The following is a 9,009-nucleotide window of genomic DNA, read 5'->3' as shown; positions in this document are numbered from 1 at the left end:
TGTTCTTTCAAATCCTTTAATTGCTTAGCTAACTACAGGAAGACTAAAATCCAGAAACCGTTTGGGAGAAGGTCATATTTGAGTATATTATACTGAATTAGTCTCATCAGCCACTGGATTTTGCAAGAAGTTTTTGTTTCAGCTTTTGAAGAGGGTTTCTGTTCCGGCAAAAACATTAATCATGGATTGCCTCAGTTGAAATTTTGTGCATATTTTTCCCTCCTGAAGGGTGATGCAGATGGTAACAAGCCCGTGGAAATCCATGCTGCTTCAAATGAAGAGCGAGCCCAGAAGTAGAACACCAGATCACTTGGCATCAAACAGGTAAAGACTGATAGTAGTATGTGGCTACAGCTGCAAAATAACCTGGAGAAGCTGAACATTTGCAAGTTTGACTGGTAGTTATCTTCTTCATATTGATGAAGAAAGAGGCGAAGACAGGTAATAATTTTATTTGTCCTAACATTTGTCAAGAATATACATGCTCCCTAACACCATTTAAGTTAACCAATCTAAATTCTTCATCTTTAGAGCATGGCAAGTAAATATATGTCTCCTCCAAGGGTTCTGAGTTAATTTAGCAAGGCCTTGTTAATGTATTGTTGATTGGGGTTTTTTTGTTGTGGGTTTTTTTTCCCTTCTTCCCTTCCCATTTCTGCCTCCCGTACCAAAACCCCCTTTGCACCTTTGTCACACCTGTGCAGGTATGAAGGAGGGGAAAGAAACCTCTTTCCTGCGAATACGTTTTCTCTAAAGCTGTCAGTGCCAGGGTACAGCGTTGTCTTACACCCTGTAACAGTCCCCGATGTGCCTGGCCTTTCATGTTGATGCACCTCCCTAACGAGACGTGCTTCATCAGTTGGGAACGAATGATGGAGGAAATGGAGGCAGCGTTTCCCAGTTCTCCGAGCCAGAAACTCGAGTTGAGACACCAGTTCTGTTTCTGACTTGGCCACTGTGCTGCTTTCTAAACTGGAGCAACTCCTGTGGTTGTCACAGTTTCTAGAAAAGCAAAACAAAAACACCCTCTTGGCTTTTTTAAGATGGTTCTGTTTCACAGGATGAAAACTGCTGTGTATTTGAGGCTTATTATTACTAATGATACTGCAACTGGACATCATTTAGTACAAAATATCAGATAATGTCTGCTCTGTTAGCAGTTGATAAAGGATGTCTTTTCTGAACATATTTTCTAGTTGCTTGTCTCTGCCTTGTATTATTTTCACATTATGTTAAAGACATATTTTTCATCAGAAAGTGATCCTAGCATTGTAGGGACTCCTCATTATTTTTGTATGCAGTGTTCCATTTACAGGAAAAATCCTTTATTTTCCTAACTGCCAACTGTGTAAATAGAGTCTGGATTTAGAAAACTGCACTAATTTTTTTCTTCCATGCATTGTCGCCAGTCACAAATGTTCGAACGTGTGATGGAATGCACACATCTGCTGAGCAACCATGTTCCACTGTTACACGGTCAGCTTTAAAAGCAAAACTAGTTTCTGATGTGTTTCTCTTAACGTATTTTTAATTGCTATAGCTAATTCTCACAAGGGCAAAAAGGTGTGTTGACTGGCTGATTTACTCATACATTAGTTTTTCCTTCAAACATATGAATGTATATTCTTAAAGACTTTATATTTTCCAAGTATTTTATAAAATAGCCATGTAAAATAAAAATTAAAAAAAAAAAAGGAAGGACAGGTTTGGGTTTTTTTTGGTTTTTTGGTTTCGTTTTTTTTTTTCTTTGAGTAAAGATACCCAGGAGAACCAAGAGGAAGAAAAGCTTCTCTAAAATTCACTAAAATACTGTGCTTATTGTGAACTGGGACAGAGCTACTAAATGATAAAAAGCCAGGAAAATTGAACTTTTGTTTAGGTATGTGGGACGCTGTACAAATATCACGGTTCATTACAAACAGAAATCCGTAAATAGCTTTTATTTTCCTTTAGCATTTTTTACTATGAGAATATAATTTCTGTTAGGTCTTTATTCACTTTTTGAAAGACTAGTGCTTTTTGCTTAAGGCACATTTTCTTTTGGGGGGCAGGGGTGGTGGAAGGGAAGGAACAAAAGCTGTCAGGAAGACTTATACTGAAGTTGGTATCCAGACCCTTTGTCTTCAGGATTTTAATCATAAATATACCCATGCTATATAAGTAAGTTTTGAGGAAAACCTCACTAACAGCTGCTGTTGCAGATGTTCTTTTTTTTTTGAAGAGTGAAGATAATTGCTCAGTGCTTAAAGTACCTGGGTGCTGCTGGTTTTGAAATCTGCTTGCTTTGCCACGTGTTGGTTCTGGAGGAGATGCATAACTGGAACTGCCAGATTTCTGACCTAGAGCAAGCAGATGGTGAAAGTTCAAATCAGTATCAACTTTCGGCTGTTTTGCAGGGGTGGGGATTTGTTACTTCTGCTTGAAACCAAATCCAGTTATTTAACTCCATACCCAGGTCCAGATGTTTTGTTGGATTTGGGTGATCCCAAAGCTTGGAGAATAATGCTGCTGTGATCTTTGAAAAGATGTATTTGTTTATTCTGAATGAGATCAGTCCTGAACGTCTCGCTGTGTTTTCCAACTGTTGGCGATATTCCTAGTTGAATGTAGTTACTAAAATAAAGACAATCTCATTTTTCTCAGCGATTTGCCACAGCAGTGGGTCTCTGAATTGTGAATGGTCAGCCAGGGACAAAACCACTTTGGAGACAGTAACATATTTCTCCATTCCAAAAAAACAGCAGCATTGCACCTCCTCTATAGTATGTTGGTCATCAATAACTGAATGCAAACTACAGCTCAAACCACATGCCATCGTGGGAGAAGCAAGCTTTAATTTTATCCAGCTGTTGTGCTGAAATGCTGCACGGAAGTGACATGGCTTTGTGTTTTTCCCATGAAGATAGCGTATCTAATTTTCACTCTGTTCAAGTTCTGTATTTATGTAATTCCATTTCTTTGAGTTAAATTACCCTGGCCTTACACCAGAGTAAGTGAGATTAGGAAAAAATGCACTTGATGGGAATTAAAAAGAATTCTTTTTGAGAAGGTTGGCTTATTACACAAGATTCCAGTTGGTGTGTTGTTGCTGTGAAGTGTTCTTTCTTTTATATTTTCGTACAGTTCAACTATAGGAATCGAAGTCTATAGAGCAGACATAATCATTAGTGTTCTGATGCCAGTAATATGAAGAGTTAAATATCTTTACTAGAAGTAGGTTGGTATTGAGAATGTTCCTCAAATAGATTTTGATCAACTTGCCACGTGAGAGGAAAAAAGTTTTAATTGCACTTTGACAATGGAAAGAAAAGGCCTCTGATATTTAATTCTGCTTTCTCCATCCTTCCCTCTTCCCCTTGTCCTCTGTCTGCTTTCTTTGGCTATAGGTGAATAAAAAATACAGATATGAGCAACAATTTCCCAGGAAAAAGAGGAAAACCATCTGAATCCATTTTGATTTTGAACGTGACTAACCTGCCTTCAGCCTCAGGAAAGACTGACGGTGTGCTGCTTGGGCTTCTGGTACGGAGTCTGTGAAAGGACACTATGTGTTTTGGGTCAGTCTTGAGACCTTGTCCTCAGTTCTGCAGTGGGACTCAAGTCTGCCCATGCTTGTCCCATTGCCAGATCAGCACTGCAAGTAGCAAGTCTCAAAATTCCTTAGTCTCTTGTTATTATTTATATATAAAATAAAATTCCAGTTACACAAAATGGTCCTGTTTTTTCCTTCCTCCTGTCTTTAAACTCATGTATGTGAGATCTGCACAGCCTGTGAAAGGTTCTCGAGATGCTGTTGACGATGCCTGTATTTTTTAACAGTGAGGAAAAGCTGAAAGTAGCATGATGTTTTGGCTGACATTAGCTAATAGAATTACGAATGAGAACAATTACAATGACTCTGGTGTTTTGTCTGAGTCTCCCCCTCCTTTCTATACAAATCTTCTGCCTCATCAGTGCCAGCAGGAGGTATATAATGAAGCGTCTGTGAGTTCCTGTCTAGTAGATGGATGGGAATGGAGCTGTTAATGTTTGTTCTTGTTTTTGCTTGAATGCACAGCTCAATGGGAACCAGAACATTACAGCGGTGGGAACCAGCTATAGAATAACGTGGCTGTTTCCTTATTCCCAGCCAGGGGAGGGGAGGAAGAAGTGGAGCGAAGGGAAATACAAAAGGATTTCCAGCATTTTGAAATCTTTGCACAATAAAACCCTTTCATCATTTACTGCCATTTCCATGAGTCTCTCTTTTGGGGCATGATGCTTCACAAGTTACTGTAATCCAAGTAGCTCAGGGCCTTTAAAGCTGTGTTGGTGTGCCTTAAATGTTCCTAAATTAATCAGTGGATATGAGGAATGGGGGAAAGCTGGAATTAAATGTATGCTTGTACGATACATTAACTTTCTAAAAAGAACAGGGAAGAAAATACAAAGTAAATTGGATTCAAAATGCTTTTAAACATCTTTGTTATTACTTGGTTAGGTATTCCAGATGAGTGTATTCCACAAACTTTTAGAGAAAAACAAACAGACCTTGGCAATGTGAATACCAGTCTGTGTGGGCATTATAAAACAGGCCAACTCTTTTTTTTTTTTTATACAGGCATAAGGCATGTGGTTGCCTCAGGCAGAAAAACAATGTCTCCCAACATGTTCAGTGCATGTTTTTATGACTGTTCTAGGCTCGTAAAGATGGATGCTGATTTAGCAAAGGGAGCAGAGTTCTTGCGTGGGGTTTTGGTGGGGGGGTGTGGTTTTGTTTTCTACTTCAAATTCACCAACATAGTTCAGTCAGGCTTGGGAGGATCAAAGTAGAGGTTTTGTCAATAGTGGAAAGGCAACTTGGGAAATATCGGTCGTAGCCATAACTGCTGTGTTAACACCACTCTTGCAATACCAGCATAGATTTGTTTCTTCCCTTAAAGACAGTCCTTCACTTACGCATTCTCTTATCCTAGAGAAAATGATTACCGTTGAGTTAAGAATACAGCATTAATGCCTGTATATTTTTTTCAGTAATATTTGACATATGCCACATTGGCATTTCAGAACTTGATTACTCGGTGATTCAGGTGTTTTCACCCCTAGGCTCCACCAAGACGTGCTTTCCTCATTCTTCTTTTTGATGCAGTTGTTCACTGTTCTGTTCCTTTTTACTGCCTGTGAGAGCAAAGTGACATCTGTTGTGCCCGGTCTGTTTCAGGAGCTAATCCTCATTCAAACACAACAGCTTTTCCTCTTTATTTGTTTACATATGTATGTTTAAATGGCTAAGTAAGTATCGCTTGACTTAGATGCTTTTTACTTGATCACATCTTCCTACTGCGTACTTACGCTGCTGCTTTATCTAGCAGGAAATGACGGCCTTCGAGCACCTGCATACGCACATGACGAGGAGATGGTTCCAAAATGTGGGCAAGATAGCCTTAACTGAAATCCTTTCCTTATGTCTTCTGTTTTTTTACAAGTACAGGAAATTAAAAAAAAAAGCTTCATGCTGGTGAGAGCGCAAGAGATCATAAACATTCAACTCGCTTGGCACAGCCTTGCCTAATGAGGAAGAGGAGAGCAGCTGACCACTGTTCATATGCATATGTACGTATGTACACATACACAGATGCATGGAACCGATTTGTCCATGCATGTGTTATCTTTTGCCAGACTTTGCTAGTGGGTATTACAATATACGCTGATAACGGTGTGTTCCCCATCCAGGTTTCACATCAACAGTTTAGTCATCCTTCCACTTGAAACCTTTTGGCTTGGTAACTGGAGCCTGGGCAACTGAGGAAACGGCATTCTCATCCCGGCATCCTCGGCCGTAGTGGCCGTTAGCAGGTGCGTTGGGGCCAGGTTGCAGTGCTCTCTCTTAAAAACACCATCCTTAATCTCTGCAGCACGTGGAAATTGTAGAACTGGAGATCATCAGGTTGGCCTATGCATCCCTCAACGCTGGGATGACGATTCCTGTATGTAGTGTGTTAGTTGTCTGAGCAAGAGTGGACAGCGTAGCATCTCCTTTTGCTGGAGAGAGCATCACCAACCTGGAATAATCCTGTTAGCCAAGGTAAATATGCACAATCTTGCAGCCTTGAATAAAAACACAGTGTTCTGCCGCAGGTGTTCGTTGCAAAGATCTGCTTTAGACTCAGTGCTCTAACTGCAGAAGGCCCCAGACGCAGACTTGTTAGCAGAGGTTGTAACTGAAGTGTTTTAGAGCGTTCATCGTTGCGTCTGTCACCTTCAGAGAGAGCTGTAACTGCAGTGCAATAAAGAGCAAGATTGATACGGAGGGAATTGTATTTTAGACCTAGAGAGAAGAACGCCCTGGGAGGTGAAGGGACTTGCTGCTGCTCTGCTTGTTAGCCCCGGCAGAACAATCTCAGTGTGAGCACGTTTTCTCCAGAACAGATACGAGCTCCTGCTGCATGCGTTTCTTTTTCCCTTTTCTTGTTTTGTAAAGGTTATTTCTGTACCTTCCCATAAATCCCAAGCTCCTTGTAAAGCCGGTTTTATCATAATAGACTGCTATTGACAAAGCATTTTGTCTCTCTGGGCCTGCTGGGGCGTTCTGCGTACCTTCCCCCGGGACCTTCCTGGACGTGGCATCTCGGAGCAGGGTCGGCTGTTGCACCTGGCAGCTGGCTGGGTCAACCCCACTGCGCAGTGTTTTAGACAGGTACAGAAACTTCTTGTTTACAAGGAAAACCTGTGATAACATCATCTTAACTACAAAGATGTTGTTGTTTTAGCAGAAAAAAAAGATGTTTCTAATTGTGTAACAATCCCCTGTCCTCTGAAGTCTGGGCCATTAGGTGATTCTGCTGTTTTGACTGTGTGTGGTTCTTAAGTTGACTGGAGCTGACAGCTGTCTCAAGGTCTGTCTGGAAGCAACATCAGTATATTGATGCAATTGTGGTGTTTTCTCCTGTTTCATGTCAGTGAAGTTCTTTACTGGCCATCTCTGGTTAAAGACCAAAGTCTGATCTGGGCATTCATCTTGTCTTGAAGTTCGTGGATTCCAGAATGCTGCTCTCATGGCCACATTTTCAAGCTGGTGTTACTGGTAGCCGTTGCATTGGTGTTGAAAGCTGGAGAAATCAAAGGTGGGCTCAGGGTGTCTCACAGCTGGTTACCAGTCTTCTTCCTCTAAAAATACCTCTCTGTGGAAAATGGAGCTACAGTGCCTGCACCAGACTAAGCTTTCAGGCTCTTGTGACTCCTCCTCACCTTTTTTGGGTTTTGGGTGCATTTAAAGGTCTAAATCTACCAACTAACCCGCAAAGCCAGTCAGTCACAGGGGCCGTGTCCAGCTGTGGCAGGTAAGCTGGATGTGATGCTCCATCACCAGCCGCAGTTACGGAGGCGTGGTATTGCTATGGGTAAGCTACTGGTATTGCTATGGGTAAGCTTTGTGGGATCTGCTGGAGAGAGGAAGATCGATCCCAGGTGACTCGCTCCTGTGTGCCCGGGAGTAGCCGTGCAGCAGCCTGAGCTGTGCTCGCACTCGCCATCCCAGAGTCTGAAAGCAGCAGTGGGGGCAATGGGACAACTTGGTCAGGGAAATTCTCTTTTTGTTTATAGTGTGAATATAAGCCTGCGCAAGACTCAAGAATTTAATTTGATAGAGACTAGAGCTATAAAGGCTGCGCTTTGTGTGTAGTCTGAGTGCCCGGATCTTGTTCAGCAATACCGACAGCCCCTTGAAGTCACAAGATGGGTCACTCGGTACGCGCTTTTTGGCAGAGTGAGTGGGTGCTGTGTTCCGCAGGTGGCTGCTGCTGCAGCCCTTCACCCACTGGGGTTTGTCCATCCTCATCCTCCTGCCCGAGGCAGGACAATGGCGATGGCTGGAGGGCTGCGGGCAAGCGCCCCGTCTTGCTGCAGGGTCTCGTTCAGCGTGTGTTTTAAGGTAGTGGCAAGTTCAGCAACCGTGTGCCTGGATAAAAGAGTAACCTCAAGAGGAGAACCTAATTTCTTCCTCCTTTGGCCGTTGCGGTGTGGAGGCCACAGGACCATACCACCTCCTGTACCGAAATCTTTCAAAATCTGCAGTTCTGTGTCCAGCTGCATCAGAATCCTCCGACCAGTGTTGTCCTGAAGTACCTTCGCTCAACTCCAGGGCACAGCACCCGTGCCTTTGAACAAACGGTCTGTTTCTTTGAATGGGAAGTGGGCCCCATCCAGCGCTTGGCCGGGAGCGCTGAGGCGCCCTGAGAGCCCGCTGTGCCCTGCAGTGCAGGCAGCCGGCCCGCGAGGTGGAGGAGGACGGACGGAGGCCCCGAGCAGCCGTGGGCGGTGATGCTCCCTCCGCGCCAGCCCACGGCTTCACCTCGGGGACGTTCGAAGCTCTCCCTTCCCCAGCGACGGGGCGGGGGGATGCTGAAGAGCCTTCGTGGCTGGATGCACGCAGCAGTGAAGGGTCGTAGGCAGGCAGCTGTGGAGCAAGCCCTCACCACCACGGTCTTAGCCCCTTTACTTTCTTTTTTTGTTGTTAAAAACTGTGTACAGAAACACGCGGAGTTCGGGTGTCGATCCACAGTGAAAGAAAAGGGATTCTTCCCTTCCCCCCATCCCCTGCCCTAGATTAAGTTCACGAACATCCTCTCTGCAGATTCAGCAAGCCTCGGACTCACTTCCTTTTGTGAGGAGCCCTGAAAGAGCCGTTTCCTGACTCGTACGGCGCTCTTGTATGCGCCCACTAAGTGCTCATTCATGCCGTGAATCATAAAGGTAACCTCCGTTCAGAGCACTGGCCTGATACTGTGGCGTTGTACAAAAAAAAGAGTTTTGTTATTCAACACAGCACGCTGAAGTCATCTTTGCAAATTTACTGAGGAGCCGCACCAGCGGGTTTGTTGATCTTCTGTCTTAAGAGCATCGTTTGCAAACTGCCCGAACTAAAACCGATAAAAAGCACCAAAGCCAGCCCAAAGGAATATGTTTACTGTTGTGTGCCAGGCTTGACACATTTTCCATATCCTGCCAGAGATGAGGAATGGCATCAGGAGC

General features: G+C 43.5%; 1 long non-coding RNA gene across 1 annotated transcript; it reads left to right on the top strand.

Moving 5' to 3' along the window:
* Positions 1 to 225: 225 nt before the first annotated feature.
* LOC104160688 lies at positions 226 to 3,711 on the top strand. Its single transcript, XR_696441.1, has 2 exons — positions 226 to 324; positions 3,387 to 3,711. It is a non-coding gene; the product is annotated as an uncharacterized LOC104160688 (long non-coding RNA).
* Positions 3,712 to 9,009: the final 5,298 nt, after the last annotated feature.

This window comes from Cariama cristata, unplaced genomic scaffold, assembly GCF_000690535.1.
Source record: "Cariama cristata isolate BGI_N322 unplaced genomic scaffold, ASM69053v1 scaffold43464, whole genome shotgun sequence".
Lineage (NCBI taxonomy): Eukaryota > Metazoa > Chordata > Aves > Cariamiformes > Cariamidae > Cariama > Cariama cristata.
The sequence above is the reverse complement of the archived record's forward strand: the minus strand, read 5'-3'. Positions and strand labels throughout refer to the sequence as shown.